Source organism: Phascolarctos cinereus, unplaced genomic scaffold (genome assembly GCF_003287225.1).
Source record: "Phascolarctos cinereus isolate Bilbo 61053 unplaced genomic scaffold, phaCin_HiC Scaffold_725;HRSCAF=1366, whole genome shotgun sequence".
Lineage (NCBI taxonomy): Eukaryota > Metazoa > Chordata > Mammalia > Diprotodontia > Phascolarctidae > Phascolarctos > Phascolarctos cinereus.
In genome coordinates this window covers 675,573-702,508 of record NW_027556097.1, presented here as the reverse complement: position 1 = coordinate 702,508, position 26,936 = coordinate 675,573, and the positions used below count along the sequence as shown (strand labels likewise).

The 26,936-nt window shown below is 33.5% G+C and overlaps 1 protein-coding gene across 1 annotated transcript in view; it reads right to left on the bottom strand.

The window, feature by feature from the left end:
• The window catches only part of EPHA6 (EPH receptor A6), a 1,178,244-nt gene that overhangs the window by 614,877 nt on the left and 536,431 nt on the right, over nt 1-26,936 (bottom strand). The gene's annotated exons all lie outside the window — the stretch shown is intronic.

The following is a 26,936-nucleotide window of genomic DNA, read 5'->3' as shown; positions in this document are numbered from 1 at the left end:
GATAGATTCTAAATATGAAGCACACAGTCCTAAAGTATCTCAGAAAGGTCTTGTCATCAAAAATTTGCCTGATAGTAAAAGAATAATTCTCAGATAAAATGGAGTCTCTTAATATAGTTGTGACAACTTAAATGTACAGTAAGAAGGCAGAGATGCACACCATTATTCCAATCACTTTCTAGTTACATAGGTATGCCTACTTCAAAGATGGTTCTTATAAATCATGGCAACACAACCCTACTTTTTTGAACCTTTGGAAACATCCAATTGAAAGGGTGGAAAACAAGAAAAGGGATCCAGTGAAACAGATAGAGAAGAAATTAGAGGAAGGGAATAGATTCCAATGCAAGTTCTGGAAGGTCAAAAAGAATGATACTGAGGGGAAGCCATTGAAATTTCTACAATGTTCCACAACGGTGACCATTTTATAACTATTACAGGTGAAGTGTACTCCACTTCCTCCTTAAATACCTCTATACTCCCATAATGTCACTGAAATATACTTCAGCTATAAGTGGCTGGGCACTGTCCCTTGCTGAAGTGCTGAAACCCACTCACAGATGTCTGAGTTTTTGATTCTTGCTTAGCACACTGATGAAAATCTCCTACCATCACCTCCCCTTCCCTCTCACTCATGATAAACTTCGAAGCTATACTATTTCTGTTTCCTTGACACCTTTTTGTCCCAGTTCATCTACAAACCCCCCCAACCCCACAAAACAGCCCTCATAGAATCATAAAATGTGACAGTTCAAACAAATTCAACAACCATTTAGTCCAATTTACACATGAAAGTTATCTCCACTGTAACAAACCCGACAAGTGTAGGTTATGCTTGCCTTTGTTTCCAATTTTGATTTGATGGTGATGCTATTTCAATGTTTCACTAGCTACAATGTTTTCACTTTTGCCCCTTGTCTAAGTTTCTGCCATAACTGACCTGATAATTCTTATCCCAGTATAACCCCAAATGTCCAACTTCTTTATTCTCTGCTTTTGAAAATCTGAGCATAGCTGAAGAAAATGGAAACAAATCAAGCAGATTTCATTCGTTACAAATTTATAATGTATGATTTTAGCTGACCCCTTATAAAACACAAGGCACTAATAATTGTTTAACTTTACTTTTATCACTTTTCTATTTCATCACACATAATGACTGTGCCAAGCCTTTCCTCCTCATGTTCACGTATATCTCCACTCTATACAAGAACATCTGATGACAACCTCCCTCTCTCTTTACTACAAAGATTATGGTGATCAAATTATAATTTGCCTTGACTCATCATCCTTTACATAAGACTTCTTAGCATAGTAATTCTGTTATTTTTCCTTCTGGGCACTGAAGATTCTTTGCCCCTTCATCCCATTCCTTTTCTATTTCACCAGGACCTTGCCTCAACAATTATCTATTTTTCCTCAAGTATCTTCAGTCTCTCCTCTGTTTCTTTTTCATCCACCTCCAAGGTTGCTTTCAATTCTTCACAATCATATAAATTCCTTGAAAACAGAAATTATTTCATTATTTGTAACACTATAGGCTCAAAAAGTGCTAATACACAGTAGATGCTTAATAGAGGCTGGCTTGATCAGATGATTTGTTAATTATATTGCTCTTCTACACTTTGAAGATACTTTGCTATATTTCTTCTTCTCTTTATTTTTTAAATGAAAAGTTGTCAACATTTAACATTTATTTCCATTGCCTAAATTACCTTCCCAACCCTTGCAATTAGATGTATACATCTAAAACTACAAAAAAGTCTCTCAGAGTCTACCACAACCACCTAATTGTAAAATCCAATGGCATATTTTTCAGTCCTCATTATCTTTGACTTGGTAGTATTTGATGATGTTGCTCGCCCCAATTGTTCATTTTTTCTCTTTCACTGCTCTTTGCCTACTAAGACTACTTTCTAGTAAAAAAAAAAGGAGAGAAGGCTCTGAATGCATCTAGTGAAATGCAGAACAGTGATTTATCTATATGGGGAAGAAGGAAACTTCCTTACATCTCCAGGCTGCACCAATGGAATCGGGTAGATGTTTCAGCAGTTTCTCTCTTAGAATTTTTCATTTTTTCTCTTGTTGAAGTATATATGAAAAAATTAATACATTAAAATTTTAGTTTTTGTATGGTTTTTAATTTTTATATTTTATTAAAATGTCACAACTTATTCTTTAGAAAATTATATAAACATTTAAAATAATCAAAATATTGTGCAAAATTTATAATTTCTTATAATTTTATTTGCTACTCATCCCAGTTTATTTGGTAACTGAATAAGGCTACATGATTTTATGCATCATGTGGAAAACTCTTTTTTTGAGAGGGACTGGATTATGGGGAAGTAAAATGAAAATTTCAAAAACAAATAAATAAAAAGCCCAACTCAATTCAATTATGTGTGCACATGTATCTTTATGGATGTGCTAGACTATTAGCAGCCTCTTCTAGGCATTGGACACTATTTCTAGTGTCATGTTCTACATTTTTCTTAAAAGACAGATCATGTTCCACACATCTAATTTTATAATTATGAATAAGGAAGATAAAATTAGTTGAAATTTGCAAATATTCAGAAACTCAAAACATATATGGTACTTCATTTACATGTTGTGGACACATGCTTAAGGGATACAAAGCAGGGAAATGGAAGAGGGAAAGGAATTGAAGGGGAGAGAATGACAGATAGAGAAACAAAGAGAAAAATCAAGGGAAGGAAATGTGAAAAGAAAGAATGATAGAAGAAAATACAGAAAGAGTAAAAGAAAAAAGACATAATGCTAATTGTAATAATGTTCAGAATTTCTTATAAAAATAGCTGTGGGATACTCTCTTGTGGCATTAAATTAAATTCTCATATCTTCAGTGAAGCCTTATTATTTCAGCCCTTACTTTCCTGAATTCCTGAAGTATTTATTGTCCATTATTTGAGAAAGATTGACTTTTGTTGTTGGTAATTAAAATTAAAAATAATGTAGATACCCTGTGTTCATATAATATTAAGTCTTTGTATTAGTCATTCAGGAGATACAATGGAATGCAAACCAAATGCTCTGATCTCAAAGAGTTGGGAAGAGAAGATTTATTCTTTTTTCTCATAAAAACATGTCTTAGTTTTATTAATTTCAATTTAGTTTTCTTAATTTCAATTTTATTAATCTCTCCTTCAATTTTCTGAATTTCTAATTTGGTATTTAATTGGATATTTTAAATTTTGTTTTAGCTTTTTTAGTTCCATGCCCAATTCATTTGTCTATTCTTTCGCTATTTTATTCATGTAAGCATTTAGAGATATAAAATGTCCCTTAAGGAACACTTTCACTGCATCCACCCCATACGTTTTGTCATTCTCTTGGATGAAGTTATTGATTGTTTCTATGATTGTTGTTTGACCCACTCATTCCTTAGTATTAGATTATTTAGTTTCCAATTCTTTTTTAGTCTATCTTCATAAGGCCCTTTATTACACGTAATTTTTATTGCATCATGATATGAAAAGGGTGCATTTAATATTTCTGTCTTTCTGCATGGGATTGTAAGGTTTTTATGCCTTAGTACATGGTCAATTTTTTTGTGTATGTGCCAGGTATCTCCTAGAAAAAAGTATATTCCTTTCTATCCTCATTCAATTTTCTCCAGAGGCCTACCATATCTAACTTTTACAAAATTCTATTCATCTCCTTAACTTCTTTCTTGTTTATTTTGTGGTTAGATTTACCTACTTCATAAAGGGGGAGGTTGAAGTCCCCCACTAGTGTAGTTTTGCTGTCTATTTCTTCCTGTATTTACCTTAAAATTCTCCTTTAAGAATTTGGATGCTATACCAGTTGGTGCATATATGTTTAATAATGATATTACTTCATTATCTATGGTACCTTTTACCAGGATGTAATTTCCTTCCTTATCTCTTTTAATTAGATCTATTTTTGCTTTTGCTTTGTCTGAGATCAGGATTGCCAGCCCTGCCTTTTTTTTTGCTTCAGCTGAAACATAATGTATTCTGCTCCAGCGTTTTACCTTTACTCTGTGTGTATCCCTCCACTTCAAATGTGTTTCTTGTAAACAAACACATTGTAGGACTGTACTCTGCTATCCCTTTCCATTATATGGGAGAGTTCATCCCATTCCCATTCACAGTTATGAGTACTATCTGCATCTTCCTCTCCATCCTATTCTCCCTCCCCCATTTATGGTTTTCTCTCTCCATTCCCCCTTTCTGTCCTCAGTAGTGTTTTTCTTTGGACCACCAACTCTCTCAGGCTGCCCTCCCTTCTATTAGTCCCCTCCCTTTTCTTCCCCTTTACCCTTTTTAATTCTCTCTTCCCTTCTACATCCTCTCCCTTTTCTTTTCCGTTTCCCCTCCTACTTCCTATAGGGTAAGTTGGATTTCTATACCTAACTGATCATGTTATTCCCTCTACGAATCATATCTAATGAGAGTAAGGTTCAAACAATGCTTATATCCCTCCCTTCCTTCCCTCTATTGTAATAGGTTTTGGCACCTTTTAATGTGATGCAATTTACTCTTGTCTTTCTCCTACTTTCCTGTTGTCTCAGGACAATCCCTTTTCACCACTTAACTAGAGTTTTTACTATCACATCAAAGTCAACTTGTATCTATGCCCTCTGTCTAAATTGAGCTCTGTTGAGCTCTGGTCTTTTCATCAGGAAGGTTTGAATTTCCTTGAATGTCCATCTCCTGCCCTGAAATATTATGCTCAGTTTCACTGGGTAGTTGATCCTTTGTTGTAATCCAAGCTCCTTTGCTTTATTCCACACCCTCCCATCTTTTGATATAGAAGCTACAAGGTCCTGCTTAATCCTGACTGTAGTTGATGATATTTAAATTGTTTCTTTCTGGTTGCTTGCAGTATTTTCTCTTTGATCTTGTAATTTTGGAATGTGGCTACAACATTCCTTGGCATTTTTAATTTGGGATCTCTTTCAGAAAGTGATTGGTGGATTCTTTTGATGACTAATTTACTCTCTGGTTCTAGGACCTCAGGATAATTTTCTTTGATGATTTCCTGAAGCATGTTGTTCAGGCTTTTTTCATCGTGTTTTTCAGGTAGACCAATAATTTTTGAATTGTCTCTCCTGGATCTATATTCCAGGTCATATGTTTTACCAATGAGTTATTTTACATTTTCTTCTATTTTGTCATTCTTTTGTTTCCATCTGAATGATTCTTGATGTTTCATAGAGTCATTAGCTTTCACTTGCCCCATTCTATTTTTTAAATTAATTTGTTTTTAGTTTTCAACATTCACTTTCATAAGTCTTGAATTCCAGATTTTCTCCCCATTTCTCCCCTCCCCCACCCCAAGACAATGTGCTTTCTGAATACCCCTTCTCCTCTTCTCCCCTCCCTTCTATCAACTCCCTTCTCTTAGCCCTTTCCCTTTCTATTTTCCTGTAGGACAGGATAGATTTCTATACCTCGTTGCCTGTATATCTTATTTCCCAGTTGTATGTAAAAACAATTTTTAATATTTGGTTTTAAAACTTTGGGTTCTAAAATCTCTCCCTTTCTCTCTGCCCCCCATTGAGAAGGCAATCAACTTGATATAGGTTATATATGTGTAATCATGCAAAATTCATAATAGTCATGTTGTGAAAAACCGATTATATTTCTCTTCATTGATTCCCACCCCCATTTATTCTATTCTTTCTTTTGACCCTGCCCCTCCTCAAAAGTGTTTGCTTCTGATTACCTCCCTTCCTCTCCGAATCTGCCCTGCCTTCAATCATCCCTCCCACTCTTATTTCCTTCCCCCTATTTTCCTTTAGCATAAGATAGATTTCCATATCCAATTGAGTGTGTATATTATTTCCTCATTAACCCAAACCCAATGAGAGAAAGACACATTCACTCCCTCTCACCTTTCCCCATCCCCCTCCACAGTAAAAGCTTTTTCTTAACTCTTTTATATGAGATTGTTTATGCCATTCTACCTTTCTCTTTCTCCTTCGCTTAATGTAATCCTCTCTTACCTCTTAATTTTATTTTTTAGATATCATCCCTTCATATTGAACTCACACAGTGCCCTCTGTCTATGTATCTATATATCTCTATCTATATATCTCTCTATCTATCTATATACATTATCTATCTATCTATCTATCTATCTATCTATCTATCTATCTATCTATCTATCTACCTATCTATCTATTCCCTCCTACTATCCTAATACTCAGAAAGGCCTTATGAGTTACAAATATCATCTTTCATGCAGGAATGTAAACAGTTCAACTTATGCTTTCCTGTTTACCTTTTAATGCCTCTTGAGTCTTGTATTTGAAAGCCAAAATTTTCTATTCAGCTCTGAGCTTTTCCTCAAGAATGCTTGAAAGTCCTCTATTTCACTGAATGTCCATTTTTTCCTCTGTGATTCTTGATTGTAATCCTATCTCCTTTGCCCTCTGGAATGTCATATTCCAAGCCATCCAATCCCTTAATGTAGAAACTGCCAAATCTTATGTTTTCCTGATTGTGTTTCTATAATACTTCAATTGTTTCTTTCTGGATGCTTGTAATATTTTATCCTTGATCTTGGAACTCTGGAATTTGGCTATAATATTCCTAGGAGTTTTCCTTTGGGGATCTCTTGCAGGAGGTGATCAGTGGATTCTTTCCATTTCTATTTTACCCTTTGGTTCTAGAATGTTAGGGTAGTTTTTCTTGATAATTTCTTGCAAAATGATGTTCAAGCTCTTTTTTTTTTGATCATGGCTTTCAGGTAGTCCAATAATTTTTAAGTAATCTCTCCTAGATGCATTTTCCAGGTCAGTTGTTTTTCTAATGAGATATTTTACATTGTCTACTATTCTTTCATTCTTTTGGTTTTGTTTTATAATATCTTGATTTCTCATAAAGTCATTAGCTTTCATTTTCTCCATTCTAATTTTTCTTGACTTATATTCTTCAGTTAGCATTTGGCCAAATCTACTTTTGAAGGCATTCTTCTCATTGGCTTTTTGGATCTCTCTTGCCATTTGGGTTAGGCTATTTTTAAAGTGTTACTTCCTTCAGTATTTTTTGGGGGGTCTTCTTTAGCAAGCTGTTGATTTATTTTTTATGATTTTCTTGCAGCATTCTCATTTCTCTTCCATGTTTTTCCTCTGCTTCTCTTATTTGCTTCTCAAAATCCTTTTTTGAGCTCTTCCATGGCTTGTGACCATATTTTTCTTGGAGGCTTTGGATGTAGGAACTTTCACTTTGTTGTCTTCTTCTTGTTCTATATTTTTATCTTCTTTGTCACCAAAGTAAGATTCTATGGTCTGACTTTTTTGTGCTATTTGCTCATGTTCCCAGACAATTACTTAAGTTTTAAACTCTTTGTTAAGGTAAGGGTCTGCTTCCAGTGTGGAGAATGTACTGTCCCAATCTTTGGATGTTTTGTGCAGTTGTTTTTAGAGATTCTTCTAGGAACCTGTAAATTTTCACTTCTTACAAGATGGTATGATCAAAGGCAAGGTGTTTACTCCTTTCCTGGCCTGTAATCTAGTCTATGAGTGACCACAAGCAGTCTTTTCTGCCTTGGAACTGTGAGGAGGATTCTTTCTTCACTGCTGCCATAAGCAGTACCATGCCAGCACTCCTACTCACCCTAAGACTGCCACCAAGAACTATTACCCACATGCAAGCAAGAGCAAAGCAAGAAAATCTTGCCTCAATGCTAGCAAAGAGATCCCTATAATTCCCCTCTGATCAGCCAGTTGATTCCCCCACTGTCTGAGGGCAAAGACCTCCAAAAGTAGCTACAACCCTGGTGCTAAGACTGGTGCTGAATCATGCTTCTCTCTCACTGACATCTGACAGACCTTTCCTACTGACCTACTAAGTTGTCTTTGGCATTTGTGGGTTGAGAAGTCTGGAAAACTGCCACAGCTTCCCTTGATTCAGTTCCCTGAAGCTTGGTCCAGGTTTGTTGATGACCTTTGTTTGCCTTGGCCCATGTTGAACTGTGCTCCTCTCCCAACCCAGCACAACAGATCTTTCCAATCAACCATCCAGGTTGTCTTGGGCTGAAAATTTGTTTCACTTTGTCTTTTTGTAGGTTTTTCTGCTCTAAAATTTGTTTAGAGCTATTTTTACAGGTATTTGGAGGAGTTTGGGGGAGAGCTCAAGCAAGTCATTACTTTTACTCCACCATCTTGTCTCCCCCTTCCCATTCTAATTTTTAAGGAATTTTTTTTCCTCTATTAGATTTTGTATCTCCTTTTCCATTTGGCCCATTTTACTTTTTAAGGAGTTATCTTCAGTGAGTTTTTGTGCCTCTTTTTCTATTTGGCCAATTCTACCTGTTTTCTACACTTAATTTTTGTCCTTCCTTTTGCAAGCTATTAACTCTCTCTTGCATACCTCCCATTTCTTTTCCCAACTTTTCTTTTACCTCTTTTATTTGACTTTTAAAATTCTTCTTGAGTTCTTCCAAGAAGGCTTTTTGGCTTTGAGATCAGTTCATATTTCCCTTTGAGGTTTCTGATGTGTGTATATTGAAAATGTTGTCATCTTCTGAATTTTGCCTTGATCTTCCCTTTCCCACAATAAAAATCTATGGTCATTGTCCATTTCTGCTTTTTGTCCATGGTGTTTGCCTATTTCCTGACCTTAAAAAAAAAGTTGAGTTCTCCTGCTGGAGTGAAGGGGGCACTTACCTAAGCTTCTTTTCCTGTTCACTCAAGCCTTGCACTTGAATGTTTGGCTCCTACTCACCTAGTGCTTGCACAGGAGTGTTTGGATATCTGTCAGCCTGGAGCGTTACTTCCTGGAGTTGTCTCCCTGAGTTGTGTTTAGGTACCACGTGTTTTAACTACTGGAGAATGGTATGGCCTATGGTAGTTTTCTAAACTTACCTTACCTGTATTGAGGCTCTTGGGGAGTCCTGATGTTGGCACTTTCCTGCTCCACCAACCTGGGTCTCAGGAACTCCCCCTGGTATGCTGAAGTGGGCCTTGCTGCTGGCTGGCTGAGATGCCTCCCAAGCTTCCTGAGCTACAAGACTGCAGCACCCTGTCTTTTTGCTGGCTCGGGGTTTTTTTCCTGGGTCAGTATTTTCTGGCCTTTCAGAGGTCAATGAGGGAGTGTAGGAGTGTGAGAGCGACTTACTTTTTATTCCACCTTCTTACCTCCCAGAAGCAGAACCTCTCTGTTCCTTTTCAAAGCTTGAAACTTTGTCATATCTGTGACTTCAGGGCTCTTCTAGGAGTGTAGGCTTAATCATATGACTTTAGGTCTCAAGCTCCAAGGTTCTGGTTTCATATTAGTTGCTGAGGAAGTTTCTCTATCCTCTCTGTTCCTTCCCCAATTCTGAGAGCAATTTTATTTGCTTGTTTATTTGTTATTTTGGTGAATCAATTGGGGTTAAGTGACTTGCCCAGAGTTGCACAGCTAGTGAGCGTTATGTACCTGAGGTTGGACTTGAACTCAGGTCCTCCTGACTTCAGGGCCAGTGTTCTAATCACATCACCACCTACCTGCCCCAAAGATATTAATTCTTTTTTTTTGGTTTTTGCTAGACAATGGGGCTAAGTGACTTGCCCAGGGTCACACAGCTAGTAAGTGTCAAATGTCTGGTCTGAGAACATATTTGAACTCAGGTCCTCCTGACTCTAGAGCCGTTGCTCTATCCACTGCACCACCTAGCTGCCCTTCCCCCATTTCTGTTGGTCCACTTTTCATCTCCTGAACACAATGTGAGTTTACTAATGGTAACTAACAGTTTAGGGCTATCAATAGGTTCTGTAAGGGGAACTTCAGATCAGAATTGTTGTCCTGGTACATTGTATAGGGGATTCTGGTTAAGGTAAAAATTGGACTAATTGATTTCTGAGGTTCTTTCAGCTCTTCAATTAGAAATTTCATGGGGACAGAGACAATGTCCCATATATTCTTGACACATCCTACTTTGACATATTATATTCTCAATGTGACAGGAAAATTATGACAAAGGTTCAGAAAAAGAGTATATGGGCATTTGAAGTTTTTGTTCTTCTTGCCTAGACTCCTACCTGGACTCATCATTATAATAGTCTCCATGTGATATATTTAAATTGTTTATCTTTCTCTTATTTATAGTGTAAAATATGAATTATTATTCATTCACATTTTCATGAATAGAAAGAATATTATCAATTATGTAATGAGATTCTGCAAGTATATAACTCTCTTCCTGTAGGTATTTTTTTGAAAGCAGATACCCTTCTAATTCAAGGGTCCTCATGCCCATTTGCATGATGATTAAATAGCTTTTTAATTGTCATTAAATTATGCCAGCTAAACTGTGATTTCATGCAAATATTAAGCTGTAATGACAGGCAGTGAATCATTTACTAAGATTTAGAACTTGGAAAAAGGAGAGACAATTAATTCTAATTCTCAGATTCAACTAAATTATGTGTCACTGGGCTTTTAGGAATGTGGCCTGATTGCTTTCTTATCATTTATAAATTATACAAAGATTATGTAACACATGAGGAAAAAAAAACTTGGCAGCAATAACCCTTATGGAGACATCTGTGTTGAAAGCTCTCAGGGAATCCTTATGTTGATTCCCACCCTCATCCCTCTTAATGGGAAACAAGTATTACATAAAAATGAAAATCTAATTCTATCCTCCCTTCCCCCACCAACCATTCACAATAAAATATTCACAATATTCACACAAAATTCACAATAATTATTCCTGTTGGACCTCGGCTATTTTTCATGTGCATAGTATAAGTTATTATAGTAAAACATAAACTTATGTTTGTTCATATATTTGAATGCAATTTTAGCAATATCGATTGCTTTAAATTTAGGTTTGTTAAAACTGATGTTTTCCTGTGGCTTAGGAAGACAAAAGAATTAAATGAGTTCTGGTCCTTCTCCCTCCTCCTCTCTTTCCCCATAGACACACTCAACATTTGATCCTTTTCTGTGGTTCTTAAAATGGAGGCAACAGAACATGTTTTCAGGGGCTTTGGTGGGGTATGAAGATGCTGCCCATTTATTTTTCAGATCAACATGTATTCCCTCTGATCAAAGAATATTAGAGTTGCACACACATTAAAGATTATCTTGTCCTATGTCCTTATATTACAAGAAATAGAATGAGAACCATAGTTAAGTGACTCACCTAAGGTCAAAGCTAGTTCCTAGTGAAACTAGCATTAAAATTGATGTCTCCTAGTTTGTAATCTGATACTCTTCCTATTTATTATATTCCCTCTCCACTTTCCTCCCAGAGTCGAGGTCATGTGGTCAATTGCTCTGAACTTTGTTTTTTTCTTTTTTCTTTTTTTAAATTGAGTGATGGCAGACCACAGAAGAAAAGTTTAGGGTCATAAGGAAATCAATCCCTCCCTCAATTATTAAAATATTATTCATAGTAAAATATGTGTGTAGGTTGATAATATCTTACTGATTTACATATTATATATACATATATGCATATGTATATCTTATATATATACATATATACATATATATATGTATATCTTATATATGTATACATATATATGTATATATATATACATATATATGTATACATATATATGTATATATATATATATATATAATCACATTTAACCCTATCTGCTTATTGTATATATTTTATTTTATTTAGATTTGTGATTTCATTGGTGTAGAAATTTGCTGTGAGTAAACTTTTTCTACAGTAACAGATCAATGGCTATCCTAAAAGTCATTGAGAAATTTACCTTTAGCAGTATATCAGAGGCAGAACTTAAATTTAGGCCTTCCTGATAACTGTGACTAACTCCCTAGCCATTAAACCATATTGCTTCACAATACATACATCTATGTATATGACATTCCACAATGAATATATACAAATGCATATAACACATATATACACATAGACATCTTAACAATACACAGAGACCATCAAGGTGACCAGATTTTCATTGGAGAAGTAACAGATTGGAAAATGACAGGATTCATTTATTGCTTCCTTTCTTATGACTTTTATTACTTGCATTGCTCAACCTTTCTGTAATTTAATCTTTTTGATTAAAGAAGTTGAATTAATTAACTCATAAAAAGTGATTGTATATTCAGCCATATTCAACTAATTTGTGAGATGTTCTATGGCAATAAAAAAAGCTTTTAGATCTCAAATGATAATTAACTTATGTTTCCTTAGAGCATCTGAGAAGTTACAATCGAAAAAAAGGACAATTTGACACATCATTCTCAGAAACTGTTTAAATAATTAATAAATGTAATCTAACACACATTTTCATTAAAATCTTTGTTTTTGAAAGCTAGTATGCCATCATTAGTAAAAATGATACAGACGTATATTGAAATTTATATTTCCCCCTTTAGATTTTATGGCCACTTATAGGGAATTTATAGTGTCTAGGGTCCATATATAGGCTCATAATTAAACTTTAAAAACTTGAAATCTATCTCATTTTCCTTTAAAAAAATAAACCTTTTCTCTTTTAATATATACATATATTGTTAAAATAATTTTACATATACATTATAAACTATGCATATTTTAAAAACATAATTGGTATAGTAATGAGAACCCTGGACTTGAAAAAGATCTTAATTCAAATCTTGTCTCAGACACTTAGTAGCTGTGTGATTTCTGGTCAAGTAATTCAAACTCTCTCATCCTAAACTCCTTTCTCTGTAAAATCAGGTTCAACATAACACCTATTTCACAGCATTATTGTGAGAATCAAATTAGATAACATAAGTGTAGTACTTTGTAAAACACAAAGCACTATATAAATTCTAATTATTATCTTGATATTACTGTTGTTATCATCATGTAAGATAATATGTAAAACACTTTGCAAGCATTGAAGGAATAGCTGTGTTGTTGTTTCTGTGGATGAAGACGATGGTGAGAAATGATGAGTATCATTACAAATATGTTTGTCAATAATTTGTTTGGCTGACATTTCTCCTGAGATTGGCTTGTGAAAAATAGCAGGATTATGCAGATGTTGGTATCATTAAACTGGCTGGCTATTTGATCATTAATAGGTTAGAAGAATACTGACTAAGCATTGGGCTCTCATCCTGCCTCCAAGGGATGGGAACAACAATTACATATTGTTGCTGTTTATTATACAAACATCAGAAATGCAATTATAAATAGATTCATTGAGAAGCTTTGAGTTTTAGAGCAGGAAAGATCACAAAGAACATTTAATTCAAGCTATTCATTTTGTACATAAATAAACTAATGTCCAGAGAATGTAAATTACTTGGCCAAGGTCATGCAACTGGTTTATTCATAGACCCAGAATTAAGGCACAGGACTCAAGACATCTAGTTGAGTTCTTTTCATATATGCCTGATTATAGTCAACTAACACCTAAATAACATGTTTTGTAAATGATTTCTCTGTGATTTCTTTTTTTTAAAAATAATATTAAGAATTTAAGCTCTATAAAATATGAACATGCATTTTAGAAAATATTTCCAAAAATATACCCATTAATTATATATATATATATATTTTCAGAAATATCTCTTGATCAATGCTAGGCAATTCTCTATATTTCTTTTCATTTAAAAATAAAAATACATCATCTTATTTTTAGTAATAAGATGAGAAAATGATCTCAATATTGTCTTTATTTCTTCCTTTTCAGACTGACTAATTTTCTGCAAAATTAAGTTTATAATAGCTAAAATGGATTTAACTAAAAGAGATAAACAAGAAAACTACATTATGATAAAAGGGACCACAGAAAATGAAACAATATCAATACTAAATGTCTATATGCTAAATGCTATAGTATCTAAATTTTTAAAGGCAAAGTTAAATGCATTATAGGTAGAAATAGATAGTATTACCATAATAGTGGGGAACTTTAATATTCCCCTCTAAAAATTAGGTAACTTTAACCAAAAACTTATTATGAAAGAAGTTAAAGAGGTGAATAGAATCTCAGGTAAGATATCTGGAGGGAATTGAATGAGACTAGAAAGGAATATACCTTTTCTCAGTGGTATATGTTACCTTTATAAAAACTGATCACATATTAGGACACAAAAAGCTTTATAGCTAAATGTAGCAAAGCAGATATATTAAATGCATCTTTTTCAGATCACAATGCAATAAAAATCGTATTCAGAAAGGGACCATGGAAATCCAGACTAAAAACTAATTGGAGACTAAAAACCTAATCTTAAAGAATGAGCGGGTAAAAGAATAAATCATGGAAATAATAATTTCATTAAATAGAATGATGACAGTGAGACAACATCTCTAAACCTATGGGATGCAGCCAAAGCAGTAATCAGAGGAAAATTTATATCTCTAAATGTTTGTCACTTATGTAGAGAAACATCAGAAAAATGAATTGGGTATGCAATTAAAAAACAAAACTAGAAAAAAATAAAAATAAAAATTCCCAATTAAATACCAAATCTCAAACATCAAAAATTAAAGGTGAGATTAGCAAAACTGAGGGCAAGAATAATTATCAAAATTATCTTGTACTGGCTAAAAAATAAAAAGGTGGATCAGTGGAACAGTGTAGACATAGAATGCACTATAGCAAATTACTATAATAACCCTGTGTTTGACAAATGCAAAGATTTAAACTTTTGACATAAAAATTCATTATTTGGTAAGACTTAATTATTTGGGAAAGCTGGAAAGATGTCTGGTAGAAACTGGACATAAACCAATATCTTGTACTGTTTACCAAGATAAGGTCAAAATGGATACATAACACAGATATAAAAGGGGATATCATGGAACACATCACCTATCCGATTTATGAATAGAAGAATAATTGATGAATGAACAAGAGATAGAGATCATTGTGAAGTGTAAAATAGATAATTTCAATTATATTAAATTAAAAGGTTTTGTCCCAATAAAAACAACGTAGCCAAGATTAGGAGAGAAATAGAAAATTGGGAGAAAAAACTTTATGGACAGTTTTTCAAATGAAGGTCTCATATTTCAAATATATAAATAACTTTGTCAAATTTATGAGAATACAAGTCATTCTCCAGTTGATAAATGGTCAAAGATATGAGCAGGCAATTTTTTGGTGAATAAAACAAAACTGTGTATAGTCATGAAAAAAGTGCTCTAAATCACTATGTAGAACTATGAACTGATGCAAACATTGTAGAGAGCAATACGGAATTATGCCTAAAGAGTTATAAAACTATGTAGATCCTTTGACCCAGCAATATCACTATTAGGTCTATATCCCAAGGAAAAAGGAAAATAACTTTTATGTTTTATCATATTTATAGAAGCTCTCTTTATGGTGGCAAACAACTGTAAATTGTGAGGATGCCCATCAATTCAGGAATGTCTAAACGAGTTGTGGTGTACTATTGTGATGGAATACTACTGTGCTGTAAGAAATGATGAGTTGGTTGATTTTAGAAAAACTTGTAAAGACTTGCATGAAATACTGGAGGGAAATGACCAGAATCAAAAGAACATTGCACACAGCAGCAGGAATATAATTGAATGATTAAGTCATTTTGACTATTATAAATACTCAAATCAACTACAAAGGACCTATGCAGAAAGATGCTATCCATATCCAGAGAAAGAACTGATAAATTGAAGTATGTATAGTATGGTTTTACATATATACACACATTTTTGTTTAATGGTAGCTATTAGACCATTATCCAAGGCAAGATAAGGCAAGATAGGGAGGGAGGAAGGAAAAAAATACAAAGTTCACAGCAGAGAGCAACAGAAAACTTAGAAAGAAGCACAGAAAAGGTAGTGTATCTTTGAAAATGATGTGTAGCATATATTGTATAGTTTTTTTTTTACAAAATATAGAGAAATACAACTATATGGCTTCCTATTGATTTTTTAATGTGCTATGCACATGGATTTTTTTATTTAAGTTAAAAGGAATAAAAATTAAATAAAACATGAATACACAGATAAGGATATATTATTCTTTTTATGGACTTTATTTTTAAAGAGGTAGACACATAATTGAGCCTGGCTTCATTTAATCCTAAATTGATCAACATATACAATTATAAATTAATGGAGACTTTAAAGGAAATATATATATATATATATATATATATATATATATATATACATATATATTAATTAAATATATGTATTAAATGCATCAAAAAATATTTATTTTGGAGCAAAACCATTTTAGTAATCTTAAAAGGAAATAAAGTCCATTATTTTGACAAAGTTAGTAGGAAATACAACAGGTGCTAAGACAACAGCACAAAGAAAACCTCTATTACTTGAAAATTGCAAGCATTTTATTCATACTATACACATGCAGCTATGGAGCAAAACATTAAACATGCTATCCCTCAGGGGAAAAAAAAGTTATCATTTAGGGTGAGGAAGAACTGAGAAAGAAATGGCCAATCAAAAAAAATTTCCATTTCAATTATTTAATTTTAATAGTTATAAGTACAAGTATAAATATGACATCCAGTTGGATTTTTCTGTATATTGAAGAAAGGTCATATTTAGATATCTGGTACATGCCATAAAAGTTAAAGTGTATTTACTAAAATTAATTAGTATTCAAGATAACTTAGCCATATTTAGTTCTGTAAACTTACAAACAACATTTTAATGTGGGAGAAAAAATATGCTACAGAACCATATGTCATTGTCATTGATGACATACTCAAATTTCACAGGAATGAAGCAATACAGTAGAGTAAGATTGTAGCTGGATAACACAACACATAATAGGACACACGGAGGGTAAGCACTTCATGATTCAGGGAAATAACTGTGATTATTTATAGCCATATGTTTATCTAAATGGTTCAGATTTTTCTTTGAGATTTTTATATATTTACATTTTTAAAGTCAACTAATTATGTTCATCCAAATGTTTAATAAAGAAATAAAACATATTGTGTGATCATGTGTATGTTATACAAAATTTTACTGTGTATTATGAACTATATAGCCTTACCTCAACTGGAGAAGATGCAATTTCAATTTATTTCTAGTTGATGAAATTTTAATTTAATTAAGTAATATGTATAGGATACATGGAAACAACACAAAAGATAAAAATATCTTATGTACCTGGTACTCTTTATAAACCAATATTCTTGGTATCACAAGTGGCATTCTCAGTTCTTAAAACTAGGCCTTTTCTAGAATGAATCCAGGTCTTTTTGAATCCAGAGCTAGAGATCTTGGGAAAGGATTCAACTGGTGCATGGATCAAATCTTTGTAAGGGGTCCTCCTCAAGAGTTGAAAGAAGATACAAACCCAAAGCTCATGAAAAAAAAACCCTATCCTAAATGAAGGAAGCAAAGAAGAAAGGGAGTAAGGAAGGAAAGCAGGCAGAAAGGAAGAAATAAAGCAAGATTCCTTATACCTTGTGCTGCTAGTGACATATATGTATGTTTACGTATAATCAATTTTAAAACAGTTATTAGATTCAGAGTAGAGTACAGCTTTAGAATAGTATCTCATTTATAAAATATTATAGAAAGAGATCACAAGCAGGATAGTCTCATAAAACCTTGAAGAGCAGAGTAGAGAACACGAATGCAAATGGTTTGGTATGAGAGCTAACAAAGCCAATAATCCTCAAATATTTATAATAGAAGAGGGCAAACAATAATGGAACCAATCTACCAGATTTTAATAATCTATTTTTCTATGATAAGCTAGACTAAGAGTAGTCCCACTGTCTGAGGTCCTGTTCATATAAGTACAGAAAGATGCATTAACAGTACACTGGTCACTTAGAAAATAATGTTTAGGTCATAGTATTCTGTGAAACAAAGAAAGATACAAAATGGCTCTCAGTCCTGTTTGGTGCTTTGCCTTCTGCACTGATGAAGTTGGGATATTAGAATGTAAGAAAAGTGGACAGATGTCAAGAATTAATAGTTTTCAGACTTTTGACCGTGTAATTTTTAGCAAATTTCTCCCCACTTTCTTTGTAGGATCATTATCCAATGTCCAACAAATAAACATATTACTGGAGGAGCCAAATTATAAAAGTCTTTCCATTCTCACTGTAAATGAAATGAGAAGACAGAAGAGAGCCACAGTTCACAAATTCTGCTCAGGGACAAAAAGGAATTTCCAAGAATTGGCTTTATCATGAATCCAAAGACAACAAGAAGATTATTTAGTGGGCTATTTTGTCATCCCATTTTGAAAAGCTAATAAAAAGTATTGGCAAAAATATTACCATAAAAATAGTTACAACAATATATGGTGTAAAGGATGAGGAGGTAAAGGAATTCTGCAAAAAAAAAAAATCCCTCTGTAAGACCTTCCAAATGAAATACATATACTTTGATTATATCCTGTACTTCTGAGCTCTCTATACATGGAAGTTTTGGAGAGAGTTTTTTACTTCTCAATCAAGCCCTTCAATCATAGGAGCAGAGGTAACTGAGTATACTGATGAGGTGTGAGTACCAAAGTTGATGCAACCTTTCTGAAGAAGAGTTTCCTGTTCAATATACAAGTTATTGTTGCACATTTGTATAGGCACACAGAGAAAAAAAAAGTCATTTTAGGATATAAATTACTTGGAACATAACTCCTTTCTGGGAGTCTGCAAATAAAAATTTCTTTACATTTTATTATAGAGTTATAGAGTAACTCTTTCACAGTACTTAAAGAAACTAAATGACACATCATAAAGCCATAGTGAAATTCTTTTAAAATGCTAATGATAGTCATTCACAGCTAACATTTTTGGAATTTTTCATTTCTGTTTTAAAATACATCGAATCTGTTTTCAACCAGTCTATCCCTTCACCTCCTTTCCCTGAATTTAAAATTAGATTTGGGCAACTTGAGCAAACTACTTACTCAGTTTCTCTTTCTGAAATTTCATCTTAGAGGGCTAGAGTAAAACAAGCACAATTATCCCTTAATAACAAAGATCCAGAATTGTAAGGGCCTTTAGAACACCTAAATTAACCAACTCAATTTATAGCTGAGGAACCAGAGGTCCATAGATTTTAAGTGACTTAGGTGTGCTATTTTTGCATAAGAATTGCTTTCTTATTGAAGTGATCTCTGGGTGGCTAGATAGTCACAGTGGATTGAGTGTGGAGCTTGGAGTCAGAAGACTCCAGTTCAAAATTTGGTTTCAGACACTTAATAGCTGTGTGACCCTGGGCAAATCACTTAACCACTCTTTACCTCAGTGTTCTCAATTGTAAAATAGGGGTAATAATAACATCTGCCTCCCATAGTTGTTGTGAAAAGCAAATGAGGTAGTATTTGTAAACAGTCCTTAGTGCAGTGCTATAGAAATGATTATTCCCTTTCTTACTTTCTCTTTTATGACTATATTTATTTTTTAAAAATCCGAACATAGAGCAAGAAGGAAGAGAAAAGGGGAGGCTGTGACTATGTCATGGATTCTCTGGAATAGTTTACATCCTTTCAGAAGTGAAGGAAATAATATTTGTAGGAAAAAAGCTCCTACTCCCTTCCTTGTGCATGTCACTATACTTCCCCCACCCATCTTTCTCCCCATGTCCTACACAAAGCATTAATTCTGCAATTGAGAATGAAAATCAGGAAAATAATTTGTGTTCTGAAAGAGCCAATTATTCCTGTAATAAAAGCCCCAGTACAAAAAAATGTGGTTGGATAGCAGAAATACAAATGTAGGTAACCTTGTGTACTTTATATCAGCCCAACTGATTCTGAAGCTCATTCATCTAGAAACCACACATTAACTTGCATATAAAGAGCAGGGGAACAAGTTTCAAGATATTGCTTCAATAAAAATTTTGACAAAAAAAACCCCTAAAATGCTAATAAAGGGCATTGGATTTAGTACTTTCCTAGCTTATATGTTTCTAGCCATTTGTAGAGCTGAATTGTTAAATACATTCTTATAGTACCTATTTATTTTTTATTTTTTAATTAATTAATTTTTGGTTTTCAATGTTCACTTTTATAAAATTTTAACTTCTAAACTTCCCTCCCCCTTCCTTCCCCCCTAAGATGGCATGCAATCTGACATCACGTATGCATGTACAATCATATTAAACATATTTCCACATTAGTCATGTTGTAAAGAAGAATCAGAAGCAAAGTGAAAGAACATGAGATGGGAAAAAAACAAAAAAAAGATAAAATAATATGTTTCAATCTGCATTTAGACTCTATAGTTCTTTCTCTGGCGGTGGAGAGCATTTTCCATTTTTAGTCTTTTGGAATTGTTTTAGATCATTGTATTGCTGAGAAGAGCTATGTCTATCAAAGTTGGTCATCCCACAATGTTGCTTCTACTTTGCACAATGTCCTCCTGGTTCTGCTCATTTCATTCTCAGCATCAGTCCATATGAGTCTTTCCAGGTTTTTCTGCTCTTCTTTTCTTATGGAACAATAGTATTCCATTACATTTATATACAAGAACTGGTTCAGCCATTCCACAATTGATGGGCATCTCCTCAGTTTCCGATTCTTTGCCACAACAAAAAGAGCTGCTATAAATATTTTTGTTCATATAAGTTCTCTTCCAATTTTTATGATCTCTTTGGGATACAGACCCAGTAGTTCTTTTGCTCAATCAAAGGGTATGCACAGTTTTATAGCCCACTGGACAGAGATCCAAATTGCTCTCCACAATGGCTGGATCAATTTAAAACTCCACCAACGATGCATTAGTGTTCCATTTTTCCCAAGTCTTCAACATTATAATTTTCCTATTTTGTCATGTTAGCCAATCTGATACATGTGATGTGGTACCTCAGAATTGTTTTAATTTGCATTTCTCTGGTTAATAGTGATTTAGGGCATTATTTCACATGACTAGTCTTTAATTTCTTAAATAGCTTTAATTTCTTCATCTGAAAACCGCCTGTTCATTTCCTTTGCTGATTTACCCATTAGGGAATAACTCATGTTCTTATAAATTTGACTCAGTTCTCTATATATTTTAGAAATAAGGCCTTTATCACAGAAACTGGGTATAAAAAATTCTTTCCAAGTTTTCTGCTTCCTTTCTAATCTTGGTTGCATTGGTATTGTTTATGCAAAACATTTAATTTAATGTAATAAAAATTATACATTTTGCATTTCATAATGTTCACTATCTTTTGTTTTGTCATACATCCTTCACTTCTCCATAGATCTTACAGGTAAACTATTCCTTGCTCTCCTAATTTGCTTATATTACCAGCATTTATGTCTAAATAATGTACCCATTTTAACTTTATCTTTCTATCAGGTGTAAGATGTTGATTTATGCTCATTTCAACCATAATATTTCTTAGTTTCATAGTTTTGTCAAATAGTGAGGTCTTATTGCAGAAGTTGGAGTTGGGTTTGTAAAACAGTAGATTCCTATAGTCCTTGACAAGTGTCTTGCATACCTAACTTATTCCACTGATATACCACTCTTTTTATTAGCAACTACCAAGTAGTTTTGATTGCTGCTTTATAATAGAGTTTTAGATCTGGTATGGCTAGTCCACCTTCCCTTGCATTTCTTTTAATTAATTCCCTTGATAATCTGAGCTTTTTATTCTTCCAGATTAATTTTGTTATTATTTTTCTAGCTCAATAAAATATTTTTGGTAATTTGATTGGTATGGCATTGAATAGGTAAATTAATTTAGATAGAACTGTCATTTTATTATATTAGCTTGGCCTACCAATGAGCAACTGATATTTTTCCAATTATTCAGATCTGACTTTATTTGTGTGAAAAGTGTTTTGTAATTGTGTTCATATACTTCCTAGGTTTGTCTTGGCAGGTATATTCCCAAATATTTTATAATGTCTACAGTAACTTTAAATGAAATTTCTCTTTCTAATTCTTGCTGCTGGGCTTTGTTAGTAATATATAGAAATCCCAGTGACTTAGGTGGGTTTATTTTATGTCCTGCAACTTTGCTAAAGTTGTTTATAATTTCAAGTAATTTTTACTTCATTCTCTAGGCATCTCTAAGGATACCATTGTATCTTCTGCAAAGAGTGAAAGCTTTGTTTCTTCTTTGACTATTCTAATTCCTTCAATTTCTTTTTCTTCTTTTATTACAAAAGCTAACATTTCTCTTACAATATTAAATAACAATGGTGATAATGGGCATCCTTGTTTCACCTCTGATCTTGTTGGAAAAGCTTCTAGCTTATACCCATTACATATAAATCTTGCTGATTGTTTTAGATAGAGGCTACTTATCATTTTAAGGAATATTCTATTGATTCCTATGCTCTCCAGTCTTTTTAATAGGAACAGTTATTGTATTTTGTCAAAAGCTTTTTCTGCATCTATTGAGATAATCATATAAATTATGTTAGCTTTGTTGTTGATATGGTGAATCATGCTGATAGTTGTCCTAATACTGAACCAGCTCTGCATTCCTAATATAAATCCTGTCAGGTCATATTGTATTATTCTCATGACAAGTTGCTATAATCTCTTTGCTGATATTTAATTTAATTTTTGCATCTATATTCATTAGGGAATTGTTCTAATTTTCTTTCTCTGATTTGGTTCTTCCTGGTTTAGGTATCAGCACCATATTTGTATCATAAAATGAATTTGGCAGGACTCCACCTATTTTTCAAAATAGTTTATGTAGTATTGGGATTAATTGTTCTTTAATTGTTTGATAGAATTCACATGTAAATCCATTTGGCCCTAGAAATTTTTTTCTTAGGTTGGTCATTGATGGTTTGTTCAATTTGTTTTCTTTTTCCTGAAATGGGGCTATTTATGTGTTTTATTTCCTCTTCTGTCAAGCTGGACAATTTATATTTTGGTAAATATTCATCCATTTCATTTATATTGTCAGATTTATTGGCATACAGTTGAACAAAATAGTTCCTAATTATTGTTATAATTTCCTCTTAATTAGTGGAGAATTCACCCTTTTCACTTTTGATACTAGTAATTTGTTTTTCTTCTTTCTCGTTTTTTAAATCAAATTAACCAAAGATTTCTCTATTTTATTGTTTTTTTCTCATAAAAACAGCTCTTAGTTTCATCAATTTCAATTTATTTTTCTTAATTTCAATTTTTATTAATATCTTTGATTTTTCAGAATTTCTAATTTTATATGTAATTGGGCATTTTAAATTCTTCTTTTTCCAGTTTTTTCAGTTGTAAGCCCAATTCACTGATCATCTCTTTCTGTATTTTATTCATGTAAGCATTTAGAGATATAAAATTTCCCATAAGAATTTCTTTGGTTGCATCTCATAAGTTTTGTATGTTGTCTTACTATCATTATTCTCTTAGATGAAGTTATTGATTGTTTCTGTGATTTCTTCTTTGACTCATTTATTCTATAGGATTAGATTATTTAGTTTCCAATTAATTTTTGTCTATCTTACCATGTCTCTGTCACATGTAATTTTATTACATAATGATCTGAAAAAGGATGAATTTAATATTTATGCCTTATTTCATTGTATTGTGAGGTTTTTATACTCTAATACACAGTCAATTTTTATGTAAGTGTCATGTACCACTGAGAAAAAAAAGGTATATTCCTTTCTATCCTCATTCAATTTTCTCCAGAGTTCTACCATTTCTAACTTTTCTAAAATTTTAGTTACCTCTTTAACTTTATTGTGTTTATTTTGTGGTTAGATTTATCTAGTTGTGAGAGAAGGATGTTGAGCCCCCCTACTAGTAGAATTTTGGTATTTCTTCCTGTAACTCACTGAACTTCTCCTTTAAGGGGAGGCAGAGCCAAGATGGCAGAGTAAAAGCAGTGACTTGCTTCAGCTCTCCTCCAAACCCCTTCAAGTTTTTGTAAAAATGGCTTTAAACAAATTCTAGAGAAGGAGAACCTACAAAAAGAGAGAGTGAGACAAATTTCCAGCCCAAGACAACCAGGAAACACTTTTGATGCCAGGGTTTTGAGGTCATGTTTTTCTAGACTTCTGCATAGTTATATTGGTTTTATTGCTTGGAATTCTCTGGATATACATGAAATGCATTTTTTTTATGCTACTGCTATTTTATAAGGGTTTGTTAAAAGGTAGATTATAGGTGAGAGGAAGAGAGGTAAGAAGCATTTATATAGAGTAAACTATGTGCTGACCACCATGCTAAGCATTTTACAAAATATCACTTGATCCTCACAACAACCTCCAAGAGGAGGTAAGTGCTGTTATTATCCTTATTTTATAGTTGAGGAAACTGAGGCAGACAGAGATTAAATGACTGTTTCAGGGTCACACAACTACTTAAGTATATGAGGTTGTATTTAAATTCAGGTCTTGCTGACTCCCAGTCCAGAGCTCTATCTACTGTACCACCTAATAGAGACCTATGCTTACCAGACCTCTATCCTCTGGGGACAGAGAAAAATTGATACAGAGTTCAGTTTTCCTTTAGGCTGCAACCTTGAATGAAAGGAAAATGAAATGAAATGAAAAGCGCAGGTTAGAGTCAGCTAGGTGGTACAGTGGATAGAGCACTGGCCATGGAGTCAGGAGGACCTGAGGTCAAATTCAGCCCCAGACACTTGACACTTACTAGCTGTGTGACCCTAGGCAAGTTACTTAACTCTGATCGCCTAGCCAAAAAACAAAACACAACAAAACAAAAAAAGAGCACAAGGGTTTGATGAAAAGGGGACCTTTTTTGAGACAGGAGCAAATACTTAATGATCTACCTATTCCTATCTATTCATTATTTGTTCCAATTTGGATTTGAGGAGAAAAAAAAGAGAAAGAGAAAAGAACATGGAGAGAGAAGGAAAAGGAAAAAAAAGGTTGTCACTAGGGCATGGATTCTCTGCAGTGGTTTCCAGCCTCTTGGAAGTGAAGGAAATAAAATTTGGATGGAAAAATGCTTCTACCTCCTTCCTTTTACATACCACTAGCCACTCCCCTCCCATCTATCATTTTTCTTTTGTACCATACAAAGTAGTACTACTTCTATTACTGGGAATGAAAGGCTGGAAAATAATTTGATTTCTCAAATAGCCAATAATTCTTGTAACAAAGGCACCAATTTTTAAAAATGTGGTCACATAACAAAAGCACAAATGTTGGTAACCTTATGTGCTTTATAATAGTCCTACTCACTGATTCTGAAGCTCATTTATCAAGAATGAATGGTTTAAGGAATCTCTTGAACCTCTACTTTGTGAGTGAATAAATTCTTCAAATCAACGAACATGTATTTGTACTTATTATGTGTTAGAGGAAATCTAAGGACAAAGGTCATTCTATATCTTTCTCAATGGTGATAGCAAAACAAAGGTCACAACAAAGATAAAGATTATTTTTCTGTATCTCTCCTATCTTCTCTGTCCCCCCTCACCCATTAAAAACAGTAAAGACAACAACAATTTGGTTGTTTCCTTGTCCCCATACCTAGATTTTAGTAGGGAAGAATCTTTGTGGATTCGCATTTTCATATAGAAGCAAGTTTTATTATTTCTATGTGGAGTGGTGCTTTGCATATTCCCAGATCATTTAAGATGGAGGTATCTATGTGGATGACACATGAATGTGCATCTGGAAAAAAAAAAACATTCTGTGTTCTCCACCATGTGGGGAGAGCAGTCTCTTGCCATTGGCTGTATATTATAAATGTCATCTTATTGCCTCTTTTTTATTGGGATCTCAAAAGACAGCTGGATAATACAGAAGGTGGAACACAAATGTAGAAGTCTTATTCTTTTGTCTCTATGACTTGGAAGCTACCTCTAAAAGTCCTTTTGAACTCTAAATCTATGATTCTATAATCTACAACTGTATTTCAGTCCCCTGAGTTCAACTTTTTGCAGTAGTACTAGCATTTCCAGTCAATCAATAAATATTTGTTAAATGCTTACTATGTGCCACTTGCTCAAGGGGTGCTTGAATTATCCTAGAGAAAGTTTGCTTAGCTGTAGATTTAAATTCAAGAGAGCTGGGTTCAAATTCCACCTCACATACACTGTAATAATCTCAGTTTTCTCATCTTTTTTGCAGAATAGATTGCAGAATACATTCCACAAAACTTAGAGATATGTCAATGTGAGTTATTTTTGCCAGACAGAATTTGCCTTTGAGCTCCAAGCTAAGTTCCTTCTGTCAGAAGGAAAGCTGAAAAATCTAGAGGATGAGTGTGGATGAATTTCTAGGTGTGTGTGCATGATAAAAGAAGGCTAGTAACAATGAGAACCAAAGGAATAACTTTATTGATAGAACTGTAGGTGGAATGAGATGATAAGGACATTGTTTGGTATATCATCTCTTAGGGGACTGCCTGCTCCTCCTATCTGTTAAGTCAAAGTCTCCTTCCTGATCTGCCACTTCACCTCCTCTCAATCATAAAAGAACAAAAGCAAGATTTTCTGAGGAAGACCCTGGTCTTTCCACTTTCCCAATTCTTATTCTGATCAGGATGGTAGCAGGTGGCAGACAGCTCTAAGGATGAGCATTAGAGAAACTACTTCAAAATCAATACTTTCACACATAGGTCAGAAATCATCCACACAATTTCCCCATCACTATTTAAAAGTTTAAATGTTGCTCCTTCCCCCAAGAAGCATAAAATATGCAATCAAATAAAACAATTCTCCAAGCTATGATTTTCTAAGTAAATCACATGAAGTCTGTCACTCAATGATTCAGAAAGTAGAATGTATATATCATAAATGCCTTTTTATTTATATTGAAACTATTCTTAATCTCTATCTTTACAAAACAATTACTTTGTCTTTAATAACAATTACTTTGTTTTAAATAATTTATATATTGATGAAGAATCTCTAAGTTGTTCTTTGTAAGTTAAAAAAAATAGGGCATTGCCATCAGTAATTCCAAATTACAGGTGGCATGGCATATTTTTCATTCTATTTTTGTCTTTCTAGGAACACATAAAATCTTCTACATCTTGATTGGCACCAATTCTTAGCCCCCCCCCCAAAAAAAACCGAAACAGCTCACTATAAATCCTTTATGGTCAGCCTGGTTTTACCCATATTTCTGTAAACAACTAGAGATGGCATTTCAA